Consider the following 22,853-nt stretch of genomic DNA (forward strand, 5'->3'; position numbering starts at 1 on the left):
ACGAGATCAGGCGTACTCAGGCCGGTGTGGCGTAAGCGAAAGGCAATCTCAAAAAGTGGATGAAATTGCATATACTGTAGCCATAATTTGTAGCACAGATTGTTGGATGAAATACAAACTAACCTTGCTTACTTATTTCAAAGCGAGGGCACATATTTCAGCCTTGTGGGAAAAACGGACAAAGAGTTGAAATTCCACAAGGCAGTGACAAAAGCTTACAGCACCTGGTATTCCCAGGGGTCTCCCATCCAAGTACTAACCAGGCCCGACCCTGCTTAGCTTCCGAGATCGGACGAGATCAGGCGTACTCAGGCCGGTGTGGCCGTAAGCGAGAAACTATCTCTTGGTGCACCATGTAAAGTCAAAGTGAGCCTGATTAACAGCTGTTGCATTTCCACCATTTAGATAAGCATCTTTGTGTCACTCAAAAAGTGGAAGAAATTGCATATACTGTAGCCATAATTTGTAGCACAGATTGTTGGATGAATACAAACTAACCTTGCTTACTTATTTCAAAGCGAGGGCACATATTTCAGCCTTGTGGGAAAAAACGGACAAAGAGTTGAAATTCCACAAGGCAGTGACAAAAAGCTTACAGCACCTGGTATTCCCAGGCGGTCTCCCATCCAAGTACTAACCAGGCCCGACCCTGCTTAGCTTCCGAGATCGGACGAGATCAGGCGTACTCAGGCCGGTGTGGCCGTAAGCGAAAGGCAATCTCAAAAAGTGGATGAAATTGCATATACTGTAGCCATAATTTGTAGCACAGATTGTTGGATGAAATACAAACTAACCTTGCTTACTTATTTCAAAGCGAGGGCACATATTTCAGCCTTGTGGGAAAAAACGGACAAAGAGTTGAAATTCCACAAGGCAGTGACAAAAAGCTTACAGCACCTGGTATTCCCAGGCGGTCTCCCCATCCAAGTACTACCAGGCCCGACCCTGCTTAGCTTCCGAGATCGGACGAGATCAGGCGTACTCAGGCCGGTGTGGCCGTAAGCGAGAAACTATCTCTTGGTGCACTATGTAAAGTCAAAGTGAGCCTGATTAACAGCTGTTGCATTTCCACCATTTAGATAAGCATCTTTGTGTCACTCAAAAAGTGGAAGAATTGCATATACTGTAGCCATAATTTGTAGCACAGATTGTTGGATGAAATACAAACTAACCTTGCTTACTTATTTCAAAGCGAGGGCACATATTTCAGCCTTGTGGGAAAAAACGGACAAAGAGTTGAAATTCCACAAGGCAGTGACAAAAAGCTTACAGCACCTGGTATTCCCAGGCGGTCTCCCATCCAAGTACTAACCAGGCCCGACCCTGCTTAGCTTCCGAGATCGGACGAGATCAGGCGTACTCAGGCCGGTGTGGCCGTAAGCGAGAAACTATCTCTTGGTGCACTATGTAAAGTCAAAGTGAGCCTGATTAACAGCTGTTGCATTTCCACCATTTAGATAAGCATCTTTGTGTCACTCAAAAAGTGGAAGAAATTGCATATACTGTAGCCATAATTTGTAGCACAGATTGTTGGATGAAATACAAACTAACCTTGCTTACTTATTTCAAAGCGAGGGCACATATTTCAGCCTTGTGGGAAAAAACGGACAAAGAGTTGAAATTCCACAAGGCAGTGACAAAAAGCTTACAGCACCTGGTATTCCCAGGCGTCTCCCATCCAAGTACTAACCAGGCCCGACCCTGCTTAGCTTCCGAGATCGGACGAGATCAGGCGTACTCAGGCCGGTGTGGCCGTAAGCGAGAAACTATCTCTTGGTGCACTATGTAAAGTCAAAGTGAGCCTGATTAACAGCTGTTGCATTTCCACCATTTAGATAAGCATCTTTGTGTCACTCAAAAAGTGGAAGAAATTGCATATACTGTAGCCATAATTTGTAGCACAGATTGTTGGATGAAATACAAACTAACCTTGCTTACTTATTTCAAAGCGAGGGCACATATTTCAGCCTTGTGGGAAAAAACGGACAAAGAGTTGAAATTCCACAAGGCAGTGACAAAAAGCTTACAGCACCTGGTATTCCCAGGCGGTCTCCCATCCAAGTACTAACCAGGCCCGACCCTGCTTAGCTTCCGAGATCGGACGAGATCAGGCGTACTCAGGCCGGTGTGGCCGTAAGCGAAAGGCAATCTCAAAAAGTGGATGAAATTGCATATACTGTAGCCATAATTTGTAGCACAGATTGTTGGATGAAATACAAACTAACCTTGCTTACTTATTTCAAAGCGAGGGCACATATTTCAGCCTTGTGGGAAAAAACGGACAAAGAGTTGAAATTCCACAAGGCAGTGACAAAAAGCTTACAGCACCTGGTATTCCCAGGCGGTCTCCCATCCAAGTACTAACCAGGCCCGACCCTGCTTAGCTTCCGAGATCGGACGAGATCAGGCGTACTCAGGCCGGTGTGGCCGTAAGCGAGAAACTATCTCTTGGTGCACTATGTAAAGTCAAAGTGAGCCTGATTAACAGCTGTTGCATTTCCACCATTTAGATAAGCATCTTTGTGTCACTCAAAAAGTGGAAGAAATTGCATATACTGTAGCCATAATTTGTAGCACAGATTGTTGGATGAAATACAAACTAACCTTGCTTACTTATTTCAAAGCGAGGGCACATATTTCAGCCTTGTGGGAAAAAACGGACAAAGAGTTGAAATTCCACAAGGCAGTGACAAAAAGCTTACAGCACCTGGTATTCCCAGGCGGTCTCCCATCCAAGTACTAACCAGGCCCGACCCTGCTTAGCTTCCGAGATCGGACGAGATCAGGCGTACTCAGGCCGGTGTGGCCGTAAGCGAAAGGCAATCTCAAAAAGTGGATGAAATTGCATATACTGTAGCCATAATTTGTAGCACAGATTGTTGGATGAAATACAAACTAACCTTGCTTACTTATTTCAAAGCGAGGGCACATATTTCAGCCTTGTGGGAAAAAACGGACAAAGAGTTGAAATTCCACAAGGCAGTGACAAAAAGCTTACAGCACCTGGTATTCCCAGGCGGTCTCCCATCCAAGTACTAACCAGGCCCGACCCTGCTTAGCTTCCGAGATCGGACGAGATCAGGCGTACTCAGGCCGGTGTGGCCGTAAGCGAGAAACTATCTCTTGGTGCACTATGTAAAGTCAAAGTGAGCCTGATTAACAGCTGTTGCATTTCCACCATTTAGATAAGCATCTTTGTGTCACTCAAAAAGTGGAAGAAATTGCATATACTGTAGCCATAATTTGTAGCACAGATTGTTGGATGAAATACAAACTAACCTTGCTTACTTATTTCAAAGCGAGGGCACATATTTCAGCCTTGTGGGAAAAAACGGACAAAGAGTTGAAATTCCACAAGGCAGTGACAAAAAGCTTACAGCACCTGGTATTCCCAGGCGGTCTCCCATCCAAAGTACTAACCAGGCCCGACCCTGCTTAGCTTCCGAGATCGGACGAGATCAGGCGTACTCAGGCCGGTGTGGCCGTAAGCGAGAAACTATCTCTGTGCACTATGTAAAGTCAAAGTGAGCCTGATTAACAGCTGTTGCATTTCCACCATTTAGATAAGCATCTTTGTGTCACTCAAAAGTGGAAGAAATTGCATATACTGTAGCCATAATTTGTAGCACAGATTGTTGGATGAAATACAAACTAACCTTGCTTACTTATTTCAAAGCGAGGGCACATATTTCAGCCTTGTGGGAAAAAACGGACAAAGAGTTGAAATTCCACAAGGCAGTGACAAAAAGCTTACAGCACCTGGTATTCCCAGGCGGTCTCCCATCCAAGTACTAACCAGGCCCGACCCTGCTTAGCTTCCGAGATCGGACGAGATCAGGCGTACTCAGGCCGGTGTGGCCGTAAGCGAGAAACTATCTCTTGGTGCACTATGTAAAGTCAAAGTGAGCCTGATTAACAGCTGTTGCATTTCCACCATTTAGATAAGCATCTTTGTGTCACTCAAAAAGTGGAAGAAATTGCATATACTGTAGCCATAATTTGTAGCACAGATTGTTGGATGAAATACAAACTAACCTTGCTTACTTATTTCAAAGCGAGGGCACATATTTCAGCCTTGTGGGAAAAAACGGACAAAGAGTTGAAATTCCACAAGGCAGTGACAAAAAGCTTACAGCACCTGGTATTCCCAGGCGGTCTCCCATCCAAGTACTAACCAGGCCCGACCCTGCTTAGCTTCCGAGATCGGACGAGATCAGGCGTACTCAGGCCGGTGTGGCCGTAAGCGAGAAACTATCTCTTGGTGCACTATGTAAAGTCAAAGTGAGCCTGATTAACAGCTGTTGCATTTCCACCATTTAGATAAGCATCTTTGTGTCACTCAAAAGTGGAAGAATTGCATATACTGTAGCCATAATTTGTAGCACAGATTGTTGGATGAAATACAAACTAACCTTGCTTACTTATTTCAAAGCGAGGGCACATATTTCAGCCTTGTGGGAAAAAACGGACAAAGAGTTGAAATTCCACAAGGCAGTGACAAAAAGCTTACAGCACCTGGTATTCCCAGGCGGTCTCCCATCCAAGTACTAACCAGGCCCGACCCTGCTTAGCTTCCGAGATCGGACGAGATCAGGCGTACTCAGGCCGGTGTGGCCGTAAGCGAAAGGCAATCTCAAAAAGTGGATGAAATTGCATATACTGTAGCCATAATTTGTAGCACAGATTGTTGGATGAAATACAAACTAACCTTGCTTACTTATTTCAAAGCGAGGGCACATATTTCAGCCTTGTGGGAAAAAACGGACAAAGAGTTGAAATTCCACAAGGCAGTGACAAAAAGCTTACAGCACCTGGTATTCCCAGGCGGTCTCCCATCCAAGTACTAACCAGGCCCGACCCTGCTTAGCTTCCGAGATCGGACGAGATCAGGCGTACTCAGGCCGGTGTGGCCGTAAGCGAGAAACTATCTCTTGGTGCACTATGTAAAGTCAAAGTGAGCCTGATTAACAGCTGTTGCATTTCCACCATTTAGATAAGCATCTTTGTGTCACTCAAAAAGTGGAAGAAATTGCATATACTGTAGCCATAATTTGTAGCACAGATTGTTGGATGAAATACAAACTAACCTTGCTTACTTATTTCAAAGCGAGGGCACATATTTCAGCCTTGTGGGAAAAAACGGACAAAGAGTTGAAATTCCACAAGGCAGTGACAAAAAGCTTACAGCACCTGGTATTCCCAGGCGGTCTCCCATCCAAGTACTAACCAGGCCCGACCCTGCTTAGCTTCCGAGATCGGACGAGATCAGGCGTACTCAGGCCGGTGTGGCCGTAAGCGAGAAACTATCTCTTGGTGCACTATGTAAAGTCAAAGTGAGCCTGATTAACAGCTGTTGCATTTCCACCATTTAGATAAGCATCTTTGTGTCACTCAAAAAGTGGAAGAAATTGCATATACTGTAGCCATAATTTGTAGCACAGATTGTTGGATGAAATACAAACTAACCTTGCTTACTTATTTCAAAGCGAGGGCACATATTTCAGCCTTGTGGGAAAAAACGGACAAAGAGTTGAAATTCCACAAGGCAGTGACAAAAAGCTTACAGCACCTGGTATTCCCAGGCGGTCTCCCATCCAAGTACTAACCAGGCCCGACCCTGCTTAGCTTCCGAGATCGGACGAGATCAGGCGTACTCAGGCCGGTGTGGCCGTAAGCGAAAGGCAATCTCAAAAAGTGGATGAAATTGCATATACTGTAGCCATAATTTGTAGCACAGATTGTTGGATGAAATACAAACTAACCTTGCTTACTTATTTCAAAGCGAGGGCACATATTTCAGCCTTGTGGGAAAAAACGGACAAAGAGTTGAAATTCCACAAGGCAGTGACAAAAAGCTTACAGCACCTGGTATTCCCAGGCGGTCTCCCATCCAAGTACTAACCAGGCCCGACCCTGCTTAGCTTCCGAGATCGGACGAGATCAGGCGTACTCAGGCCGGTGTGGCCGTAAGCGAGAAACTATCTCTTGGTGCACTATGTAAAGTCAAAGTGAGCCTGATTAACAGCTGTTGCATTTCCACCATTTAGATAAGCATCTTTGTGTCACTCAAAAAGTGGAAGAAATTGCATATACTGTAGCCATAATTTGTAGCACAGATTGTTGGATGAAATACAAACTAACCTTGCTTACTTATTTCAAAGCGAGGGCACATATTTCAGCCTTGTGGGAAAAAACGGACAAAGAGTTGAAATTCCACAAGGCAGTGACAAAAAGCTTACAGCACCTGGTATTCCCAGGCGGTCTCCCATCCAAGTACTAACCAGGCCCGACCCTGCTTAGCTTCCGAGATCGGACGAGATCAGGCGTACTCAGGCCGTGTGGCCGTAAGCGAGAAACTATCTCTTGGTGCACTATGTAAAGTCAAAGTGAGCCTGATTAACAGCTGTTGCATTTCCACCATTTAGATAAGCATCTTTGTGTCACTCAAAAGTGGAAGAAATTGCATATACTGTAGCCATAATTTGTAGCACAGATTGTTGGATGAAATACAAACTAACCTTGCTTACTTATTTCAAAGCGAGGGCACATATTTCAGCCTTGTGGGAAAAAACGGACAAAGAGTTGAAATTCCACAAGGCAGTGACAAAAAGCTTACAGCACCTGGTATTCCCAGGCGGTCTCCCATCCAAGTACTAACCAGGCCCGACCCTGCTTAGCTTCCGAGATCGGACGAGATCAGGCGTACTCAGGCCGGTGTGGCCGTAAGCGAGAAACTATCTCTTGGTGCACTATGTAAAGTCAAAGTGAGCCTGATTAACAGCTGTTGCATTTCCACCATTTAGATAAGCATCTTTGTGTCACTCAAAAGTGGAAGAAATTGCATATACTGTAGCCATAATTTGTAGCACAGATTGTTGGATGAAATACAAACTAACCTTGCTTACTTATTTCAAAGCGAGGGCACATATTTCAGCCTTGTGGGAAAAAACGGACAAAGAGTTGAAATTCCACAAGGCAGTGACAAAAGCTTACAGCACCTGGTATTCCCAGGCGGTCTCCCATCCAAGTACTAACCAGGCCCGACCCTGCTTAGCTTCCGAGATCGGACGAGATCAGGCGTACTCAGGCCGGTGTGGCCGTAAGCGAAAGGCAATCTCAAAAAGTGGATGAAATTGCATATACTGTAGCCATAATTTGTAGCACAGATTGTTGGATGAAATACAAACTAACCTTGCTTACTTATTTCAAAGCGAGGGCACATATTTCAGCCTTGTGGGAAAAAACGGACAAAGAGTTGAAATTCCACAAGGCAGTGACAAAAAGCTTACAGCACCTGGTATTCCCAGGCGGTCTCCCATCCAAGTACTAACCAGGCCCGACCCTGCTTAGCTTCCGAGATCGGACGAGATCAGGCGTACTCAGGCCGGTGTGGCCGTAAGCGAGAAACTATCTCTTGGTGCACTATGTAAAGTCAAAGTGAGCCTGATTAACAGCTGTTGCATTTCCACCATTTAGATAAGCATCTTTGTGTCACTCAAAAAGTGGAAGAAATTGCATATACTGTAGCCATAATTTGTAGCACAGATTGTTGGATGAAATACAAACTAACCTTGCTTACTTATTTCAAAGCGAGGGCACATATTTCAGCCTTGTGGGAAAAAACGGACAAAGAGTTGAAATTCCACAAGGCAGTGACAAAAAGCTTACAGCACCTGGTATTCCCAGGCGGTCTCCCATCCAAGTACTAACCAGGCCCGACCCTGCTTAGCTTCCGAGATCGGACGAGATCAGGCGTACTCAGGCCGGTGTGGCCGTAAGCGAAAGGCAATCTCAAAAAGTGGATGAAATTGCATATACTGTAGCCATAATTTGTAGCACAGATTGTTGGATGAAATACAAACTAACCTTGCTTACTTATTTCAAAGCGAGGGCACATATTTCAGCCTTGTGGGAAAAAACGGACAAAGAGTTGAAATTCCACAAGGCAGTGACAAAAAGCTTACAGCACCTGGTATTCCCAGGCGGTCTCCCATCCAAGTACTAACCAGGCCCGACCCTGCTTAGCTTCCGAGATCGGACGAGATCAGGCGTACTCAGGCCGGTGTGGCCGTAAGCGAAAGGCAATCTCAAAAAGTGGATGAAATTGCATATACTGTAGCCATAATTTGTAGCACAGATTGTTGGATGAAATACAAACTAACCTTGCTTACTTATTTCAAAGCGAGGGCACATATTTCAGCCTTGTGGGAAAAAACGGACAAAGAGTTGAAATTCCACAAGGCAGTGACAAAAAGCTTACAGCACCTGGTATTCCCAGGCGGTCTCCCATCCAAGTACTAACCAGGCCCGACCCTGCTTAGCTTCCGAGATCGGACGAGATCAGGCGTACTCAGGCCGGTGTGGCCGTAAGCGAGAAACTATCTCTTGGTGCACATGTAAAGTCAAAGTGAGCCTGATTAACAGCTGTTGCATTTCCACCATTTAGATAAGCATCTTTGTGTCACTCAAAAAGTGGAAGAAATTGCATATACTGTAGCCATAATTTGTAGCACAGATTGTTGGATGAAATACAAACTAACCTTGCTTACTTATTTCAAAGCGAGGGCACATATTTCAGCCTTGTGGGAAAAAACGGACAAAGAGTTGAAATTCCACAAGGCAGTGACAAAAAGCTTACAGCACCTGGTATTCCCAGGCGGTCTCCCATCCAAGTACTAACCAGGCCCGACCCTGCTTAGCTTCCGAGATCGGACGAGATCAGGCGTACTCAGGCCGGTGTGGCCGTAAGCGAAAGGCAATCTCAAAAAGTGGATGAAATTGCATATACTGTAGCCATAATTTGTAGCACAGATTGTTGGATGAAATACAAACTAACCTTGCTTACTTATTTCAAAGCGAGGGCACATATTTCAGCCTTGTGGGAAAAAACGGACAAAGAGTTGAAATTCCACAAGGCAGTGACAAAAAGCTTACAGCACCTGGTATTCCCAGGCGGTCTCCCATCCAAGTACTAACCAGGCCCGACCCTGCTTAGCTTCCGAGATCGGACGAGATCAGGCGTACTCAGGCCGGTGTGGCCGTAAGCGAAAGGCAATCTCAAAAGTGGATGAAATTGCATATACTGTAGCCATAATTTGTAGCACAGATTGTTGGATGAAATACAAACTAACCTTGCTTACTTATTTCAAAGCGAGGGCACATATTTCAGCCTTGTGGGAAAAAACGGACAAAGAGTTGAAATTCCACAAGGCAGTGACAAAAAGCTTACAGCACCTGGTATTCCCAGGCGGTCTCCCATCCAAGTACTAACCAGGCCCGACCCTGCTTAGCTTCCGAGATCGGACGAGATCAGGCGTACTCAGGCCGGTGTGGCCGTAAGCGAGAAACTATCTCTTGGTGCACTATGTAAAGTCAAAGTGAGCCTGATTAACAGCTGTTGCATTTCCACCATTTAGATAAGCATCTTTGTGTCACTCAAAAAGTGGAAGAAATTGCATATACTGTAGCCATAATTTGTAGCACAGATTGTTGGATGAAATACAAACTAACCTTGCTTACTTATTTCAAAGCGAGGGCACATATTTCAGCCTTGTGGGAAAAAACGGACAAAGAGTTGAAATTCCACAAGGCAGTGACAAAAAGCTTACAGCACCTGGTATTCCCAGGCGGTCTCCCATCCAAGTACTAACCAGGCCCGACCCTGCTTAGCTTCCGAGATCGGACGAGATCAGGCGTACTCAGGCCGGTGTGGCCGTAAGCGAAAGGCAATCTCAAAAAGTGGATGAAATTGCATATACTGTAGCCATAATTTGTAGCACAGATTGTTGGATGAAATACAAACTAACCTTGCTTACTTATTTCAAAGCGAGGGCACATATTTCAGCCTTGTGGGAAAAAACGGACAAAGAGTTGAAATTCCACAAGGCAGTGACAAAAAGCTTACAGCACCTGGTATTCCCAGGCGGTCTCCCATCCAAGTACTAACCAGGCCCGACCCTGCTTAGCTTCCGAGATCGGACGAGATCAGGCGTACTCAGGCCGGTGTGGCCGTAAGCGAAAGGCAATCTCAAAAAGTGGATGAAATTGCATATACTGTAGCCATAATTTGTAGCACAGATTGTTGGATGAAATACAAACTAACCTTGCTTACTTATTTCAAAGCGAGGGCACATATTTCAGCCTTGTGGGAAAAAACGGACAAAGAGTTGAAATTCCACAAGGCAGTGACAAAAAGCTTACAGCACCTGGTATTCCCAGGCGGTCTCCCATCCAAGTACTAACCAGGCCCGACCCTGCTTAGCTTCCGAGATCGGACGAGATCAGGCGTACTCAGGCCGGTGTGGCCGTAAGCGAGAAACTATCTCTTGGTGCACTATGTAAAGTCAAAGTGAGCCTGATTAACAGCTGTTGCATTTCCACCATTTAGATAAGCATCTTTGTGTCACTCAAAAAGTGGAAGAAATTGCATATACTGTAGCCATAATTTGTAGCACAGATTGTTGGATGAAATACAAACTAACCTTGCTTACTTATTTCAAAGCGAGGGCACATATTTCAGCCTTGTGGGAAAAACGGACAAAGAGTTGAAATTCCACAAGGCAGTGACAAAAAGCTTACAGCACCTGGTATTCCCAGGCGGTCTCCCATCCAAGTACTAACCAGGCCCGACCCTGCTTAGCTTCCGAGATCGGACGAGATCAGGCGTACTCAGGCCGGTGTGGCCGTAAGCGAAAGGCAATCTCAAAAAGTGGATGAAATTGCATATACTGTAGCCATAATTTGTAGCACAGATTGTTGGATGAAATACAAACTAACCTTGCTTACTTATTTCAAAGCGAGGGCACATATTTCAGCCTTGTGGGAAAAAACGGACAAAGAGTTGAAATTCCACAAGGCAGTGACAAAAAGCTTACAGCACCTGGTATTCCCAGGCGGTCTCCCATCCAAGTACTAACCAGGCCCGACCCTGCTTAGCTTCCGAGATCGGACGAGATCAGGCGTACTCAGGCCGGTGTGGCCGTAAGCGAAAGGCAATCTCAAAAGTGGATGAAATTGCATATACTGTAGCCATAATTTGTAGCACAGATTGTTGGATGAAATACAAACTAACCTTGCTTACTTATTTCAAAGCGAGGGCACATATTTCAGCCTTGTGGGAAAAAACGGACAAAGAGTTGAAATTCCACAAGGCAGTGACAAAAAGCTTACAGCACCTGGTATTCCCAGGCGGTCTCCCATCCAAGTACTAACCAGGCCCGACCCTGCTTAGCTTCCGAGATCGGACGAGATCAGGCGTACTCAGGCCGGTGTGGCCGTAAGCGAAAGGCAATCTCAAAAAGTGGATGAAATTGCATATACTGTAGCCATAATTTGTAGCACAGATTGTTGGATGAAATACAAACTAACCTTGCTTACTTATTTCAAAGCGAGGGCACATATTTCAGCCTTGTGGGAAAAAACGGACAAAGAGTTGAAATTCCACAAGGCAGTGACAAAAAGCTTACAGCACCTGGTATTCCCAGGCGGTCTCCCATCCAAGTACTAACCAGGCCCGACCCTGCTTAGCTTCCGAGATCGGACGAGATCAGGCGTACTCAGGCCGGTGTGGCCGTAAGCGAAAGGCAATCTCAAAAAGTGGATGAAATTGCATATACTGTAGCCATAATTTGTAGCACAGATTGTTGGATGAAATACAAACTAACCTTGCTTACTTATTTCAAAGCGAGGGCACATATTTCAGCCTTGTGGGAAAAAACGGACAAAGAGTTGAAATTCCACAAGGCAGTGACAAAAAGCTTACAGCACCTGGTATTCCCAGGCGGTCTCCCATCCAAGTACTAACCAGGCCCGACCCTGCTTAGCTTCCGAGATCGGACGAGATCAGGCGTACTCAGGCCGGTGTGGCCGTAAGCGAAAGGCAATCTCAAAAAGTGGATGAAATTGCATATACTGTAGCCATAATTTGTAGCACAGATTGTTGGATGAAATACAAACTAACCTTGCTTACTTATTTCAAAGCGAGGGCACATATTTCAGCCTTGTGGGAAAAAACGGACAAAGAGTTGAAATTCCACAAGGCAGTGACAAAAAGCTTACAGCACCTGGTATTCCCAGGCGGTCTCCCATCCAAGTACTAACCAGGCCCGACCCTGCTTAGCTTCCGAGATCGGACGAGATCAGGCGTACTCAGGCCGGTGTGGCCGTAAGCGAGAAACTATCTCTTGGTGCACTATGTAAAGTCAAAGTGAGCCTGATTAACAGCTGTTGCATTTCCACCATTTAGATAAGCATCTTTGTGTCACTCAAAAGTGGAAGAAATTGCATATACTGTAGCCATAATTTGTAGCACAGATTGTTGGATGAAATACAAACTAACCTTGCTTACTTATTTCAAAGCGAGGGCACATATTTCAGCCTTGTGGGAAAAAACGGACAAAGAGTTGAAATTCCACAAGGCAGTGACAAAAAGCTTACAGCACCTGGTATTCCCAGGCGGTCTCCCATCCAAGTACTAACCAGGCCCGACCCTGCTTAGCTTCCGAGATCGGACGAGATCAGGCGTACTCAGGCCGGTGTGGCCGTAAGCGAAAGGCAATCTCAAAAAGTGGATGAAATTGCATATACTGTAGCCATAATTTGTAGCACAGATTGTTGGATGAAATACAAACTAACCTTGCTTACTTATTTCAAAGCGAGGGCACATATTTCAGCCTTGTGGGAAAAAACGGACAAAGAGTTGAAATTCCACAAGGCAGTGACAAAAAGCTTACAGCACCTGGTATTCCCAGGCGGTCTCCCATCCAAGTACTAACCAGGCCCGACCCTGCTTAGCTTCCGAGATCGGACGAGATCAGGCGTACTCAGGCCGGTGTGGCCGTAAGCGAAAGGCAATCTCAAAAAGTGGATGAAATTGCATATACTGTAGCCATAATTTGTAGCACAGATTGTTGGATGAAATACAAACTAACCTTGCTTACTTATTTCAAAGCGAGGGCACATATTTCAGCCTTGTGGGAAAAAACGGACAAAGAGTTGAAATTCCACAAGGCAGTGACAAAAAGCTTACAGCACCTGGTATTCCCAGGCGGTCTCCCATCCAAGTACTAACCAGGCCCGACCCTGCTTAGCTTCCGAGATCGGACGAGATCAGGCGTACTCAGGCCGGTGTGGCCGTAAGCGAAAGGCAATCTCAAAAAGTGGATGAAATTGCATATACTGTAGCCATAATTTGTAGCACAGATTGTTGGATGAAATACAAACTAACCTTGCTTACTTATTTCAAAGCGAGGGCACATATTTCAGCCTTGTGGGAAAAAACGGACAAAGAGTTGAAATTCCACAAGGCAGTGACAAAAAGCTTACAGCACCTGGTATTCCCAGGCGGTCTCCCATCCAAGTACTAACCAGGCCCGACCCTGCTTAGCTTCCGAGATCGGACGAGATCAGGCGTACTCAGGCCGGTGTGGCCGTAAGCGAGAAACTATCTCTTGGTGCACTATGTAAAGTCAAAGTGAGCCTGATTAACAGCTGTTGCATTTCCACCATTTAGATAAGCATCTTTGTGTCACTCAAAAAGTGGAAGAAATTGCATATACTGTAGCCATAATTTGTAGCACAGATTGTTGGATGAAATACAAACTAACCTTGCTTACTTATTTCAAAGCGAGGGCACATATTTCAGCCTTGTGGGAAAAAACGGACAAAGAGTTGAAATTCCACAAGGCAGTGACAAAAAGCTTACAGCACCTGGTATTCCCAGGCGGTCTCCCATCCAAGTACTAACCAGGCCCGACCCTGCTTAGCTTCCGAGATCGGACGAGATCAGGCGTACTCAGGCCGGTGTGGCCGTAAGCGAAAGGCAATCTCAAAAAGTGGATGAAATTGCATATACTGTAGCCATAATTTGTAGCACAGATTGTTGGATGAAATACAAACTAACCTTGCTTACTTATTTCAAAGCGAGGGCACATATTTCAGCCTTGTGGGAAAAAACGGACAAAGAGTTGAAATTCCACAAGGCAGTGACAAAAAGCTTACAGCACCTGGTATTCCCAGGCGGTCTCCCATCCAAGTACTAACCAGGCCCGACCCTGCTTAGCTTCCGAGATCGGACGAGATCAGGCGTACTCAGGCCGGTGTGGCCGTAAGCGAAAGGCAATCTCAAAAAGTGGATGAAATTGCATATACTGTAGCCATAATTTGTAGCACAGATTGTTGGATGAAATACAAACTAACCTTGCTTACTTATTTCAAAGCGAGGGCACATATTTCAGCCTTGTGGGAAAAAACGGACAAAGAGTTGAAATTCCACAAGGCAGTGACAAAAAGCTTACAGCACCTGGTATTCCCAGGCGGTCTCCCATCCAAGTACTAACCAGGCCCGACCCTGCTTAGCTTCCGAGATCGGACGAGATCAGGCGTACTCAGGCCGGTGTGGCCGTAAGCGAGAAACTATCTCTTGGTGCACTATGTAAAGTCAAAGTGAGCCTGATTAACAGCTGTTGCATTTCCACCATTTAGATAAGCATCTTTGTGTCACTCAAAAAGTGGAAGAAATTGCATATACTGTAGCCATAATTTGTAGCACAGATTGTTGGATGAAATACAAACTAACCTTGCTTACTTATTTCAAAGCGAGGGCACATATTTCAGCCTTGTGGGAAAAAACGGACAAAGAGTTGAAATTCCACAAGGCAGTGACAAAAAGCTTACAGCACCTGGTATTCCCAGGCGGTCTCCCATCCAAGTACTAACCAGGCCCGACCCTGCTTAGCTTCCGAGATCGGACGAGATCAGGCGTACTCAGGCCGTGTGGCCGTAAGCGAGAAACTATCTCTTGGTGCACTATGTAAAGTCAAAGTGAGCCTGATTAACAGCTGTTGCATTTCCACCATTTAGATAAGCATCTTTGTGTCACTCAAAAAGTGGAAGAAATTGCATATACTGTAGCCATAATTTGTAGCACAGATTGTTGGATGAAATACAAACTAACCTTGCTTACTTATTTCAAAGCGAGGGCACATATTTCAGCCTTGTGGGAAAAAACGGACAAAGAGTTGAAATTCCACAAGGCAGTGACAAAAAGCTTACAGCACCTGGTATTCCCAGGCGGTCTCCCATCCAAGTACTAACCAGGCCCGACCCTGCTTAGCTTCCGAGATCGGACGAGATCAGGCGTACTCAGGCCGGTGTGGCCGTAAGCGAAAGGCAATCTCAAAAAGTGGATGAAATTGCATATACTGTAGCCATAATTTGTAGCACAGATTGTTGGATGAAATACAAACTAACCTTGCTTACTTATTTCAAAGCGAGGGCACATATTTCAGCCTTGTGGGAAAAAACGGACAAAGAGTTGAAATTCCACAAGGCAGTGACAAAAAGCTTACAGCACCTGGTATTCCCAGGCGGTCTCCCATCCAAGTACTAACCAGGCCCGACCCTGCTTAGCTTCCGAGATCGGACGAGATCAGCGAGAAATTGCATATACTGTAGCCATAATTTGTAGCACAGATTGTTGGATGAAATACAAACTAACCTTGCTTACTTATTTCAAAGCGAGGGCACATATTTCAGCCTTGTGGGAAAAAACGGACAAAGAGTTGAAATTCCACAAGGCAGTGACAAAAAGCTTACAGCACCTGGTATTCCCAGGCGGTCTCCCATCCAAGTACTAACCAGGCCCGACCCTGCTTAGCTTCCGAGATCGGACGAGATCAGGCGTACTCAGGCCGGTGTGGCCGTAAGCGAGAAACTATCTCTTGGTGCACTATGTAAAGTCAAAGTGAGCCTGATTAACAGCTGTTGCATTTCCACCATTTAGATAAGCATCTTTGTGTCACTCAAAAAGTGGAAGAAATTGCATATACTGTAGCCATAATTTGTAGCACAGATTGTTGGATGAAATACAAACTAACCTTGCTTACTTATTTCAAAGCGAGGGCACATATTTCAGCCTTGTGGGAAAAAACGGACAAAGAGTTGAAATTCCACAAGGCAGTGACAAAAAGCTTACAGCACCTGGTATTCCCAGGCGGTCTCCCATCCAAGTACTAACCAGGCCCGACCCTGCTTAGCTTCCGAGATCGGACGAGATCAGGCGTACTCAGGCCGGTGTGGCCGTAAGCGAGAAACTATCTCTTGGTGCACTATGTAAAGTCAAAGTGAGCCTGATTAACAGCTGTTGCATTTCCACCATTTAGATAAGCATCTTTGTGTCACTCAAAAAGTGGAAGAAATTGCATATACTGTAGCCATAATTTGTAGCACAGATTGTTGGATGAAATACAAACTAACCTTGCTTACTTATTTCAAAGCGAGGGCACATATTTCAGCCTTGTGGGAAAAAACGGACAAAGAGTTGAAATTCCACAAGGCAGTGACAAAAAGCTTACAGCACCTGGTATTCCCAGGCGGTCTCCCATCCAAGTACTAACCAGGCCCGACCCTGCTTAGCTTCCGAGATCGGACGAGATCAGGCGTACTCAGGCCGGTGTGGCCGTAAGCGAAAGGCAATCTCAAAAAGTGGATGAAATTGCATATACTGTAGCCATAATTTGTAGCACAGATTGTTGGATGAAATACAAACTAACCTTGCTTACTTATTTCAAAGCGAGGGCACATATTTCAGCCTTGTGGGAAAAAACGGACAAAGAGTTGAAATTCCACAAGGCAGTGACAAAAAGCTTACAGCACCTGGTATTCCCAGGCGGTCTCCCATCCAAGTACTAACCAGGCCCGACCCTGCTTAGCTTCCGAGATCGGACGAGATCAGGCGTACTCAGGCCGGTGTGGCCGTAAGCGAAAGGCAATCTCAAAAAGTGGATGAAATTGCATATACTGTAGCCATAATTTGTAGCACAGATTGTTGGATGAAATACAAACTAACCTTGCTTACTTATTTCAAAGCGAGGGCACATATTTCAGCCTTGTGGGAAAAAACGGACAAAGAGTTGAAATTCCACAAGGCAGTGACAAAAAGCTTACAGCACCTGGTATTCCCAGGCGGTCTCCCATCCAAGTACTAACCAGGCCCGACCCTGCTTAGCTTCCGAGATCGGACGAGATCAGGCGTACTCAGGCCGGTGTGGCCGTAAGCGAGAAACTATCTCTTGGTGCACTATGTAAAGTCAAAGTGAGCCTGATTAACAGCTGTTGCATTTCCACCATTTAGATAAGCATCTTTGTGTCACTCAAAAAGTGGAAGAAATTGCATATACTGTAGCCATAATTTGTAGCACAGATTGTTGGATGAAATACAAACTAACCTTGCTTACTTATTTCAAAGCGAGGGCACATATTTCAGCCTTGTGGGAAAAAACGGACAAAGAGTTGAAATTCCACAAGGCAGTGACAAAAAGCTTACAGCACCTGGTATTCCCAGGCGGTCTCCCATCCAAGTACTAACCAGGCCCGACCCTGCTTAGCTTCCGAGATCGGACGAGATCAGGCGTACTCAGGCCGGTGTGGCCGTAAGCGAAAGGCAATCTCAAAAAGTGGATGAAATTGCATATACTGTAGCCATAATTTGTAGCACAGATTGTTGGATGAAATACAAACTAACCTTGCTTACTTATTTCAAAGCGAGGGCACATATTTCAGCCTTGTGGGAAAAAACGGACAAAGAGTTGAAATTCCACAAGGCAGTGACAAAAAGCTTACAGCACCTGGTATTCCCAGGCGGTCTCCCATCCAAGTACTAACCAGGCCCGACCCTGCTTAGCTTCCGAGATCGGACGAGATCAGCGAGAAATTGCATATACTGTAGCCATAATTTGTAGCACAGATTGTTGGATGAAATACAAACTAACCTTGCTTACTTATTTCAAAGCGAGGGCACATATTTCAGCCTTGTGGGAAAAAACGGACAAAGAGTTGAAATTCCACAAGGCAGTGACAAAAAGCTTACAGCACCTGGTATTCCCAGGCGGTCTCCCATCCAAGTACTAACCAGGCCCGACCCTGCTTAGCTTCCGAGATCGGACGAGATCAGGCGTACTCAGGCCGGTGTGGCCGTAAGCGAGAAACTATCTCTTGGTGCACTATGTAAAGTCAAAGTGAGCCTGATTAACAGCTGTTGCATTTCCACCATTTAGATAAGCATCTTTGTGTCACTCAAAAAGTGGAAGAAATTGCATATACTGTAGCCATAATTTGTAGCACAGATTGTTGGATGAAATACAAACTAACCTTGCTTACTTATTTCAAAGCGAGGGCACATATTTCAGCCTTGTGGGAAAAAACGGACAAAGAGTTGAAATTCCACAAGGCAGTGACAAAAAGCTTACAGCACCTGGTATTCCCAGGCGGTCTCCCATCCAAGTACTAACCAGGCCCGACCCTGCTTAGCTTCCGAGATCGGACGAGATCAGGCGTACTCAGGCCGGTGTGGCCGTAAGCGAAAGGCAATCTCAAAAAGTGGATGAAATTGCATATACTGTAGCCATAATTTGTAGCACAGATTGTTGGATGAAATACAAACTAACCTTGCTTACTTATTTCAAAGCGAGGGCACATATTTCAGCCTTGTGGGAAAAAACGGACAAAGAGTTGAAATTCCACAAGGCAGTGACAAAAAGCTTACAGCACCTGGTATTCCCAGGCGGTCTCCCATCCAAGTACTAACCAGGCCCGACCCTGCTTAGCTTCCGAGATCGGACGAGATCAGGCGTACTCAGGCCGGTGTGGCCGTAAGCGAAAGGCAATCTCAAAAAGTGGATGAAATTGCATATACTGTAGCCATAATTTGTAGCACAGATTGTTGGATGAAATACAAACTAACCTTGCTTACTTATTTCAAAGCGAGGGCACATATTTCAGCCTTGTGGGAAAAAACGGACAAAGAGTTGAAATTCCACAAGGCAGTGACAAAAAGCTTACAGCACCTGGTATTCCCAGGCGGTCTCCCATCCAAGTACTAACCAGGCCCGACCCTGCTTAGCTTCCGAGATCGGACGAGATCAGGCGTACTCAGGCCGGTGTGGCCGTAAGCGAAAGGCAATCTCAAAAAGTGGATGAAATTGCATATACTGTAGCCATAATTTGTAGCACAGATTGTTGGATGAAATACAAACTAACCTTGCTTACTTATTTCAAAGCGAGGGCACATATTTCAGCCTTGTGGGAAAAAACGGACAAAGAGTTGAAATTCCACAAGGCAGTGACAAAAAGCTTACAGCACCTGGTATTCCCAGGCGGTCTCCCATCCAAGTACTAACCAGGCCCGACCCTGCTTAGCTTCCGAGATCGGACGAGATCAGGCGTACTCAGGCCGGTGTGGCCGTAAGCGAGAAACTATCTCTTGGTGCACTATGTAAAGTCAAAGTGAGCCTGATTAACAGCTGTTGCATTTCCACCATTTAGATAAGCATCTTTGTGTCACTCAAAAAGTGGAAGAAATTGCATATACTGTAGCCATAATTTGTAGCACAGATTGTTGGATGAAATACAAACTAACCTTGCTTACTTATTTCAAAGCGAGGGCACATATTTCAGCCTTGTGGGAAAAAACGGACAAAGAGTTGAAATTCCACAAGGCAGTGACAAAAAGCTTACAGCACCTGGTATTCCCAGGCGGTCTCCCATCCAAGTACTAACCAGGCCCGACCCTGCTTAGCTTCCGAGATCGGACGAGATCAGCGAAGAAATTGCATATACTGTAGCCATAATTTGTAGCACAGATTGTTGGATGAAATACAAACTAACCTTGCTTACTTATTTCAAAGCGAGGGCACATATTTCAGCCTTGTGGGAAAAAACGGACAAAGAGTTGAAATTCCACAAGGCAGTGACAAAAAGCTTACAGCACCTGGTATTCCCAGGCGGTCTCCCATCCAAGTACTAACCAGGCCCGACCCTGCTTAGCTTCCGAGATCGGACGAGATCAGGCGTACTCAGGCCGGTGTGGCCGTAAGCGAGAAACTATCTCTTGGTGCACTATGTAAAGTCAAAGTGAGCCTGATTAACAGCTGTTGCATTTCCACCATTTAGATAAGCATCTTTGTGTCACTCAAAAAGTGGAAGAAATTGCATATACTGTAGCCATAATTTGTAGCACAGATTGTTGGATGAAATACAAACTAACCTTGCTTACTTATTTCAAAGCGAGGGCACATATTTCAGCCTTGTGGGAAAAAACGGACAAAGAGTTGAAATTCCACAAGGCAGTGACAAAAAGCTTACAGCACCTGGTATTCCCAGGCGGTCTCCCATCCAAGTACTAACCAGGCCCGACCCTGCTTAGCTTCCGAGATCGGACGAGATCAGGCGTACTCAGGCCGGTGTGGCCGTAAGCGAAAGGCAATCTCAAAAAGTGGATGAAATTGCATATACTGTAGCCATAATTTGTAGCACAGATTGTTGGATGAAATACAAACTAACCTTGCTTACTTATTTCAAAGCGAGGGCACATATTTCAGCCTTGTGGGAAAAAACGGACAAAGAGTTGAAATTCCACAAGGCAGTGACAAAAAGCTTACAGCACCTGGTATTCCCAGGCGGTCTCCCATCCAAGTACTAACCAGGCCCGACCCTGCTTAGCTTCCGAGATCGGACGAGATCAGGCGTACTCAGGCCGGTGTGGCCGTAAGCGAAAGGCAATCTCAAAAAGTGGATGAAATTGCATATACTGTAGCCATAATTTGTAGCACAGATTGTTGGATGAAATACAAACTAACCTTGCTTACTTATTTCAAAGCGAGGGCACATATTTCAGCCTTGTGGGAAAAAACGGACAAAGAGTTGAAATTCCACAAGGCAGTGACAAAAAGCTTACAGCACCTGGTATTCCCAGGCGGTCTCCCATCCAAGTACTAACCAGGCCCGACCCTGCTTAGCTTCCGAGATCGGACGAGATCAGGCGTACTCAGGCCGGTGTGGCCGTAAGCGAAAGGCAATCTCAAAAAGTGGATGAAATTGCATATACTGTAGCCATAATTTGTAGCACAGATTGTTGGATGAAATACAAACTAACCTTGCTTACTTATTTCAAAGCGAGGGCACATATTTCAGCCTTGTGGGAAAAAACGGACAAAGAGTTGAAATTCCACAAGGCAGTGACAAAAAGCTTACAGCACCTGGTATTCCCAGGCGGTCTCCCATCCAAGTACTAACCAGGCCCGACCCTGCTTAGCTTCCGAGATCGGACGAGATCAGCGAGAAATTGCATATACTGTAGCCATAATTTGTAGCACAGATTGTTGGATGAAATACAAACTAACCTTGCTTACTTATTTCAAAGCGAGGGCACATATTTCAGCCTTGTGGGAAAAACGGACAAAGAGTTGAAATTCCACAAGGCAGTGACAAAAAGCTTACAGCACCTGGTATTCCCAGGCGGTCTCCCATCCAAGTACTAACCAGGCCCGACCCTGCTTAGCTTCCGAGATCGGACGAGATCAGGCGTACTCAGGCCGGTGTGGCCGTAAGCGAGAAACTATCTCTTGGTGCACTATGTAAAGTCAAAGTGAGCCTGATTAACAGCTGTTGCATTTCCACCATTTAGATAAGCATCTTTGTGTCACTCAAAAAGTGGAAGAAATTGCATATACTGTAGCCATAATTTGTAGCACAGATTGTTGGATGAAATACAAACTAACCTTGCTTACTTATTTCAAAGCGAGGGCACATATTTCAGCCTTGTGGGAAAAAACGGACAAAGAGTTGAAATTCCACAAGGCAGTGACAAAAAGCTTACAGCACCTGGTATTCCCAGGCGGTCTCCCATCCAAGTACTAACCAGGCCCGACCCTGCTTAGCTTCCGAGATCGGACGAGATCAGGCGTACTCAGGCCGGTGTGGCCGTAAGCGAAAGGCAATCTCAAAAAGTGGATGAAATTGCATATACTGTAGCCATAATTTGTAGCACAGATTGTTGGATGAAATACAAACTAACCTTGCTTACTTATTTCAAAGCGAGGGCACATATTTCAGCCTTGTGGGAAAAAACGGACAAAGAGTTGAAATTCCACAAGGCAGTGACAAAAAGCTTACAGCACCTGGTATTCCCAGGCGGTCTCCCATCCAAGTACTAACCAGGCCCGACCCTGCTTAGCTTCCGAGATCGGACGAGATCAGGCGTACTCAGGCCGGTGTGGCCGTAAGCGAAAGGCAATCTCAAAAAGTGGATGAAATTGCATATACTGTAGCCATAATTTGTAGCACAGATTGTTGGATGAAATACAAACTAACCTTGCTTACTTATTTCAAAGCGAGGGCACATATTTCAGCCTTGTGGGAAAAAACGGACAAAGAGTTGAAATTCCACAAGGCAGTGACAAAAAGCTTACAGCACCTGGTATTCCCAGGCGGTCTCCCATCCAAGTACTAACCAGGCCCGACCCTGCTTAGCTTCCGAGATCGGACGAGATCAGGCGTACTCAGGCCGGTGTGGCCGTAAGCGAAAGGCAATCTCAAAAAGTGGATGAAATTGCATATACTGTAGCCATAATTTGTAGCACAGATTGTTGGATGAAATACAAACTAACCTTGCTTACTTATTTCAAAGCGAGGGCACATATTTCAGCCTTGTGGGAAAAAACGGACAAAGAGTTGAAATTCCACAAGGCAGTGACAAAAAGCTTACAGCACCTGGTATTCCCAGGCGGTCTCCCATCCAAGTACTAACCAGGCCCGACCCTGCTTAGCTTCCGAGATCGGACGAGATCAGGCGTACTCAGGCCGGTGTGGCCGTAAGCGAGAAACTATCTCTTGGTGCACTATGTAAAGTCAAAGTGAGCCTGATTAACAGCTGTTGCATTTCCACCATTTAGATAAGCATCTTTGTGTCACTCAAAAAGTGGAAGAAATTGCATATACTGTAGCCATAATTTGTAGCACAGATTGTTGGATGAAATACAAACTAACCTTGCTTACTTATTTCAAAGCGAGGGCACATA

The 22,853-nt window shown here is 45.4% G+C and overlaps 61 non-coding genes and 4 pseudogenes across 61 annotated transcripts; all 65 read right to left on the minus strand.

Annotated features, from left to right (window-relative positions):
- Positions 1-212: 212 nt before the first annotated feature.
- Positions 213-330, minus strand: LOC118961537. Its single transcript, XR_005049186.1, has one exon. It is a non-coding gene; the product is annotated as a 5S ribosomal RNA (ribosomal RNA).
- A 259-nt stretch (positions 331-589) lies between these two features.
- On the minus strand, positions 590-708 carry LOC118961488. Its single transcript, XR_005049137.1, has one exon. It is a non-coding gene; the product is annotated as a 5S ribosomal RNA (ribosomal RNA).
- A 177-nt stretch (positions 709-885) lies between these two features.
- Positions 886-1,004, minus strand: LOC118961545 (annotated as a pseudogene).
- Positions 1,005-1,263: 259 nt separating this feature from the next.
- On the minus strand, positions 1,264-1,382 carry LOC118961499. Its single transcript, XR_005049148.1, has one exon. It is a non-coding gene; the product is annotated as a 5S ribosomal RNA (ribosomal RNA).
- A 260-nt stretch (positions 1,383-1,642) lies between these two features.
- LOC118961543 lies at positions 1,643-1,760 on the minus strand (annotated as a pseudogene).
- A 260-nt stretch (positions 1,761-2,020) lies between these two features.
- LOC118961510 lies at positions 2,021-2,139 on the minus strand. Its single transcript, XR_005049159.1, has one exon. It is a non-coding gene; the product is annotated as a 5S ribosomal RNA (ribosomal RNA).
- A 177-nt stretch (positions 2,140-2,316) lies between these two features.
- Positions 2,317-2,435, minus strand: LOC118961521. Its single transcript, XR_005049170.1, has one exon. It is a non-coding gene; the product is annotated as a 5S ribosomal RNA (ribosomal RNA).
- A 260-nt stretch (positions 2,436-2,695) lies between these two features.
- Positions 2,696-2,814, minus strand: LOC118961533. Its single transcript, XR_005049182.1, has one exon. It is a non-coding gene; the product is annotated as a 5S ribosomal RNA (ribosomal RNA).
- A 177-nt stretch (positions 2,815-2,991) lies between these two features.
- Positions 2,992-3,110, minus strand: LOC118961544. The gene has a single exon (XR_005049190.1). It is a non-coding gene; the product is annotated as a 5S ribosomal RNA (ribosomal RNA).
- A 260-nt stretch (positions 3,111-3,370) lies between these two features.
- LOC118961540 lies at positions 3,371-3,490 on the minus strand. The gene has a single exon (XR_005049189.1). It is a non-coding gene; the product is annotated as a 5S ribosomal RNA (ribosomal RNA).
- A 257-nt stretch (positions 3,491-3,747) lies between these two features.
- On the minus strand, positions 3,748-3,866 carry LOC118961548. Its single transcript, XR_005049191.1, has one exon. It is a non-coding gene; the product is annotated as a 5S ribosomal RNA (ribosomal RNA).
- A 260-nt stretch (positions 3,867-4,126) lies between these two features.
- On the minus strand, positions 4,127-4,245 carry LOC118961549. The gene has a single exon (XR_005049192.1). It is a non-coding gene; the product is annotated as a 5S ribosomal RNA (ribosomal RNA).
- Positions 4,246-4,503: 258 nt separating this feature from the next.
- LOC118961550 lies at positions 4,504-4,622 on the minus strand. Its single transcript, XR_005049193.1, has one exon. It is a non-coding gene; the product is annotated as a 5S ribosomal RNA (ribosomal RNA).
- A 177-nt stretch (positions 4,623-4,799) lies between these two features.
- LOC118961551 lies at positions 4,800-4,918 on the minus strand. Its single transcript, XR_005049195.1, has one exon. It is a non-coding gene; the product is annotated as a 5S ribosomal RNA (ribosomal RNA).
- A 260-nt stretch (positions 4,919-5,178) lies between these two features.
- Positions 5,179-5,297, minus strand: LOC118961552. Its single transcript, XR_005049196.1, has one exon. It is a non-coding gene; the product is annotated as a 5S ribosomal RNA (ribosomal RNA).
- A 260-nt stretch (positions 5,298-5,557) lies between these two features.
- Positions 5,558-5,676, minus strand: LOC118961553. The gene has a single exon (XR_005049197.1). It is a non-coding gene; the product is annotated as a 5S ribosomal RNA (ribosomal RNA).
- Positions 5,677-5,853: 177 nt separating this feature from the next.
- Positions 5,854-5,972, minus strand: LOC118961554. The gene has a single exon (XR_005049198.1). It is a non-coding gene; the product is annotated as a 5S ribosomal RNA (ribosomal RNA).
- A 260-nt stretch (positions 5,973-6,232) lies between these two features.
- Positions 6,233-6,350, minus strand: LOC118961541 (annotated as a pseudogene).
- Positions 6,351-6,609: 259 nt separating this feature from the next.
- On the minus strand, positions 6,610-6,728 carry LOC118961555. The gene has a single exon (XR_005049199.1). It is a non-coding gene; the product is annotated as a 5S ribosomal RNA (ribosomal RNA).
- A 258-nt stretch (positions 6,729-6,986) lies between these two features.
- On the minus strand, positions 6,987-7,105 carry LOC118961557. The gene has a single exon (XR_005049201.1). It is a non-coding gene; the product is annotated as a 5S ribosomal RNA (ribosomal RNA).
- Positions 7,106-7,282: 177 nt separating this feature from the next.
- On the minus strand, positions 7,283-7,401 carry LOC118961558. The gene has a single exon (XR_005049202.1). It is a non-coding gene; the product is annotated as a 5S ribosomal RNA (ribosomal RNA).
- A 260-nt stretch (positions 7,402-7,661) lies between these two features.
- Positions 7,662-7,780, minus strand: LOC118961559. Its single transcript, XR_005049203.1, has one exon. It is a non-coding gene; the product is annotated as a 5S ribosomal RNA (ribosomal RNA).
- Positions 7,781-7,957: 177 nt separating this feature from the next.
- LOC118961560 lies at positions 7,958-8,076 on the minus strand. Its single transcript, XR_005049204.1, has one exon. It is a non-coding gene; the product is annotated as a 5S ribosomal RNA (ribosomal RNA).
- A 177-nt stretch (positions 8,077-8,253) lies between these two features.
- On the minus strand, positions 8,254-8,372 carry LOC118961561. Its single transcript, XR_005049205.1, has one exon. It is a non-coding gene; the product is annotated as a 5S ribosomal RNA (ribosomal RNA).
- Positions 8,373-8,631: 259 nt separating this feature from the next.
- Positions 8,632-8,750, minus strand: LOC118961562. Its single transcript, XR_005049206.1, has one exon. It is a non-coding gene; the product is annotated as a 5S ribosomal RNA (ribosomal RNA).
- A 177-nt stretch (positions 8,751-8,927) lies between these two features.
- On the minus strand, positions 8,928-9,046 carry LOC118961563. The gene has a single exon (XR_005049207.1). It is a non-coding gene; the product is annotated as a 5S ribosomal RNA (ribosomal RNA).
- Positions 9,047-9,222: 176 nt separating this feature from the next.
- Positions 9,223-9,341, minus strand: LOC118961564. The gene has a single exon (XR_005049208.1). It is a non-coding gene; the product is annotated as a 5S ribosomal RNA (ribosomal RNA).
- Positions 9,342-9,601: 260 nt separating this feature from the next.
- On the minus strand, positions 9,602-9,720 carry LOC118961565. The gene has a single exon (XR_005049209.1). It is a non-coding gene; the product is annotated as a 5S ribosomal RNA (ribosomal RNA).
- A 177-nt stretch (positions 9,721-9,897) lies between these two features.
- LOC118961566 lies at positions 9,898-10,016 on the minus strand. Its single transcript, XR_005049210.1, has one exon. It is a non-coding gene; the product is annotated as a 5S ribosomal RNA (ribosomal RNA).
- Positions 10,017-10,193: 177 nt separating this feature from the next.
- Positions 10,194-10,312, minus strand: LOC118961568. Its single transcript, XR_005049212.1, has one exon. It is a non-coding gene; the product is annotated as a 5S ribosomal RNA (ribosomal RNA).
- Positions 10,313-10,571: 259 nt separating this feature from the next.
- On the minus strand, positions 10,572-10,690 carry LOC118961569. The gene has a single exon (XR_005049213.1). It is a non-coding gene; the product is annotated as a 5S ribosomal RNA (ribosomal RNA).
- A 177-nt stretch (positions 10,691-10,867) lies between these two features.
- LOC118961570 lies at positions 10,868-10,986 on the minus strand. The gene has a single exon (XR_005049214.1). It is a non-coding gene; the product is annotated as a 5S ribosomal RNA (ribosomal RNA).
- Positions 10,987-11,162: 176 nt separating this feature from the next.
- Positions 11,163-11,281, minus strand: LOC118961571. Its single transcript, XR_005049215.1, has one exon. It is a non-coding gene; the product is annotated as a 5S ribosomal RNA (ribosomal RNA).
- A 177-nt stretch (positions 11,282-11,458) lies between these two features.
- LOC118961572 lies at positions 11,459-11,577 on the minus strand. Its single transcript, XR_005049216.1, has one exon. It is a non-coding gene; the product is annotated as a 5S ribosomal RNA (ribosomal RNA).
- Positions 11,578-11,754: 177 nt separating this feature from the next.
- On the minus strand, positions 11,755-11,873 carry LOC118961573. Its single transcript, XR_005049217.1, has one exon. It is a non-coding gene; the product is annotated as a 5S ribosomal RNA (ribosomal RNA).
- A 177-nt stretch (positions 11,874-12,050) lies between these two features.
- On the minus strand, positions 12,051-12,169 carry LOC118961574. The gene has a single exon (XR_005049218.1). It is a non-coding gene; the product is annotated as a 5S ribosomal RNA (ribosomal RNA).
- Positions 12,170-12,428: 259 nt separating this feature from the next.
- On the minus strand, positions 12,429-12,547 carry LOC118961575. The gene has a single exon (XR_005049219.1). It is a non-coding gene; the product is annotated as a 5S ribosomal RNA (ribosomal RNA).
- A 177-nt stretch (positions 12,548-12,724) lies between these two features.
- LOC118961576 lies at positions 12,725-12,843 on the minus strand. The gene has a single exon (XR_005049220.1). It is a non-coding gene; the product is annotated as a 5S ribosomal RNA (ribosomal RNA).
- A 177-nt stretch (positions 12,844-13,020) lies between these two features.
- On the minus strand, positions 13,021-13,139 carry LOC118961577. Its single transcript, XR_005049221.1, has one exon. It is a non-coding gene; the product is annotated as a 5S ribosomal RNA (ribosomal RNA).
- Positions 13,140-13,316: 177 nt separating this feature from the next.
- Positions 13,317-13,435, minus strand: LOC118961579. The gene has a single exon (XR_005049223.1). It is a non-coding gene; the product is annotated as a 5S ribosomal RNA (ribosomal RNA).
- Positions 13,436-13,695: 260 nt separating this feature from the next.
- Positions 13,696-13,814, minus strand: LOC118961580. The gene has a single exon (XR_005049224.1). It is a non-coding gene; the product is annotated as a 5S ribosomal RNA (ribosomal RNA).
- Positions 13,815-13,991: 177 nt separating this feature from the next.
- On the minus strand, positions 13,992-14,110 carry LOC118961581. The gene has a single exon (XR_005049225.1). It is a non-coding gene; the product is annotated as a 5S ribosomal RNA (ribosomal RNA).
- A 177-nt stretch (positions 14,111-14,287) lies between these two features.
- LOC118961582 lies at positions 14,288-14,406 on the minus strand. Its single transcript, XR_005049226.1, has one exon. It is a non-coding gene; the product is annotated as a 5S ribosomal RNA (ribosomal RNA).
- A 260-nt stretch (positions 14,407-14,666) lies between these two features.
- Positions 14,667-14,784, minus strand: LOC118961542 (annotated as a pseudogene).
- A 260-nt stretch (positions 14,785-15,044) lies between these two features.
- On the minus strand, positions 15,045-15,163 carry LOC118961583. Its single transcript, XR_005049227.1, has one exon. It is a non-coding gene; the product is annotated as a 5S ribosomal RNA (ribosomal RNA).
- Positions 15,164-15,587: 424 nt separating this feature from the next.
- Positions 15,588-15,706, minus strand: LOC118961417. The gene has a single exon (XR_005049066.1). It is a non-coding gene; the product is annotated as a 5S ribosomal RNA (ribosomal RNA).
- A 260-nt stretch (positions 15,707-15,966) lies between these two features.
- LOC118961418 lies at positions 15,967-16,085 on the minus strand. Its single transcript, XR_005049067.1, has one exon. It is a non-coding gene; the product is annotated as a 5S ribosomal RNA (ribosomal RNA).
- A 260-nt stretch (positions 16,086-16,345) lies between these two features.
- Positions 16,346-16,464, minus strand: LOC118961419. The gene has a single exon (XR_005049068.1). It is a non-coding gene; the product is annotated as a 5S ribosomal RNA (ribosomal RNA).
- Positions 16,465-16,641: 177 nt separating this feature from the next.
- On the minus strand, positions 16,642-16,760 carry LOC118961420. The gene has a single exon (XR_005049069.1). It is a non-coding gene; the product is annotated as a 5S ribosomal RNA (ribosomal RNA).
- Positions 16,761-16,937: 177 nt separating this feature from the next.
- LOC118961421 lies at positions 16,938-17,056 on the minus strand. Its single transcript, XR_005049070.1, has one exon. It is a non-coding gene; the product is annotated as a 5S ribosomal RNA (ribosomal RNA).
- A 260-nt stretch (positions 17,057-17,316) lies between these two features.
- Positions 17,317-17,435, minus strand: LOC118961423. The gene has a single exon (XR_005049072.1). It is a non-coding gene; the product is annotated as a 5S ribosomal RNA (ribosomal RNA).
- A 424-nt stretch (positions 17,436-17,859) lies between these two features.
- Positions 17,860-17,978, minus strand: LOC118961424. The gene has a single exon (XR_005049073.1). It is a non-coding gene; the product is annotated as a 5S ribosomal RNA (ribosomal RNA).
- Positions 17,979-18,238: 260 nt separating this feature from the next.
- Positions 18,239-18,357, minus strand: LOC118961425. The gene has a single exon (XR_005049074.1). It is a non-coding gene; the product is annotated as a 5S ribosomal RNA (ribosomal RNA).
- Positions 18,358-18,534: 177 nt separating this feature from the next.
- On the minus strand, positions 18,535-18,653 carry LOC118961426. The gene has a single exon (XR_005049075.1). It is a non-coding gene; the product is annotated as a 5S ribosomal RNA (ribosomal RNA).
- Positions 18,654-18,830: 177 nt separating this feature from the next.
- Positions 18,831-18,949, minus strand: LOC118961427. The gene has a single exon (XR_005049076.1). It is a non-coding gene; the product is annotated as a 5S ribosomal RNA (ribosomal RNA).
- Positions 18,950-19,126: 177 nt separating this feature from the next.
- Positions 19,127-19,245, minus strand: LOC118961428. The gene has a single exon (XR_005049077.1). It is a non-coding gene; the product is annotated as a 5S ribosomal RNA (ribosomal RNA).
- Positions 19,246-19,753: 508 nt separating this feature from the next.
- LOC118961429 lies at positions 19,754-19,872 on the minus strand. Its single transcript, XR_005049078.1, has one exon. It is a non-coding gene; the product is annotated as a 5S ribosomal RNA (ribosomal RNA).
- Positions 19,873-20,132: 260 nt separating this feature from the next.
- Positions 20,133-20,251, minus strand: LOC118961430. Its single transcript, XR_005049079.1, has one exon. It is a non-coding gene; the product is annotated as a 5S ribosomal RNA (ribosomal RNA).
- Positions 20,252-20,428: 177 nt separating this feature from the next.
- On the minus strand, positions 20,429-20,547 carry LOC118961431. The gene has a single exon (XR_005049080.1). It is a non-coding gene; the product is annotated as a 5S ribosomal RNA (ribosomal RNA).
- Positions 20,548-20,724: 177 nt separating this feature from the next.
- On the minus strand, positions 20,725-20,843 carry LOC118961432. Its single transcript, XR_005049081.1, has one exon. It is a non-coding gene; the product is annotated as a 5S ribosomal RNA (ribosomal RNA).
- Positions 20,844-21,266: 423 nt separating this feature from the next.
- LOC118961434 lies at positions 21,267-21,385 on the minus strand. The gene has a single exon (XR_005049083.1). It is a non-coding gene; the product is annotated as a 5S ribosomal RNA (ribosomal RNA).
- Positions 21,386-21,645: 260 nt separating this feature from the next.
- LOC118961435 lies at positions 21,646-21,764 on the minus strand. Its single transcript, XR_005049084.1, has one exon. It is a non-coding gene; the product is annotated as a 5S ribosomal RNA (ribosomal RNA).
- A 177-nt stretch (positions 21,765-21,941) lies between these two features.
- On the minus strand, positions 21,942-22,060 carry LOC118961436. Its single transcript, XR_005049085.1, has one exon. It is a non-coding gene; the product is annotated as a 5S ribosomal RNA (ribosomal RNA).
- Positions 22,061-22,237: 177 nt separating this feature from the next.
- On the minus strand, positions 22,238-22,356 carry LOC118961437. Its single transcript, XR_005049086.1, has one exon. It is a non-coding gene; the product is annotated as a 5S ribosomal RNA (ribosomal RNA).
- Positions 22,357-22,533: 177 nt separating this feature from the next.
- On the minus strand, positions 22,534-22,652 carry LOC118961438. Its single transcript, XR_005049087.1, has one exon. It is a non-coding gene; the product is annotated as a 5S ribosomal RNA (ribosomal RNA).
- Between the last annotated feature and the right edge of the window lie 201 nt (positions 22,653-22,853).

The sequence above is a fragment of the Oncorhynchus mykiss genome, unplaced genomic scaffold (genome assembly GCF_013265735.2).
Source record: "Oncorhynchus mykiss isolate Arlee unplaced genomic scaffold, USDA_OmykA_1.1 un_scaffold_688, whole genome shotgun sequence".
Classification (NCBI taxonomy): Eukaryota; Metazoa; Chordata; class Actinopteri; order Salmoniformes; family Salmonidae; genus Oncorhynchus; species Oncorhynchus mykiss.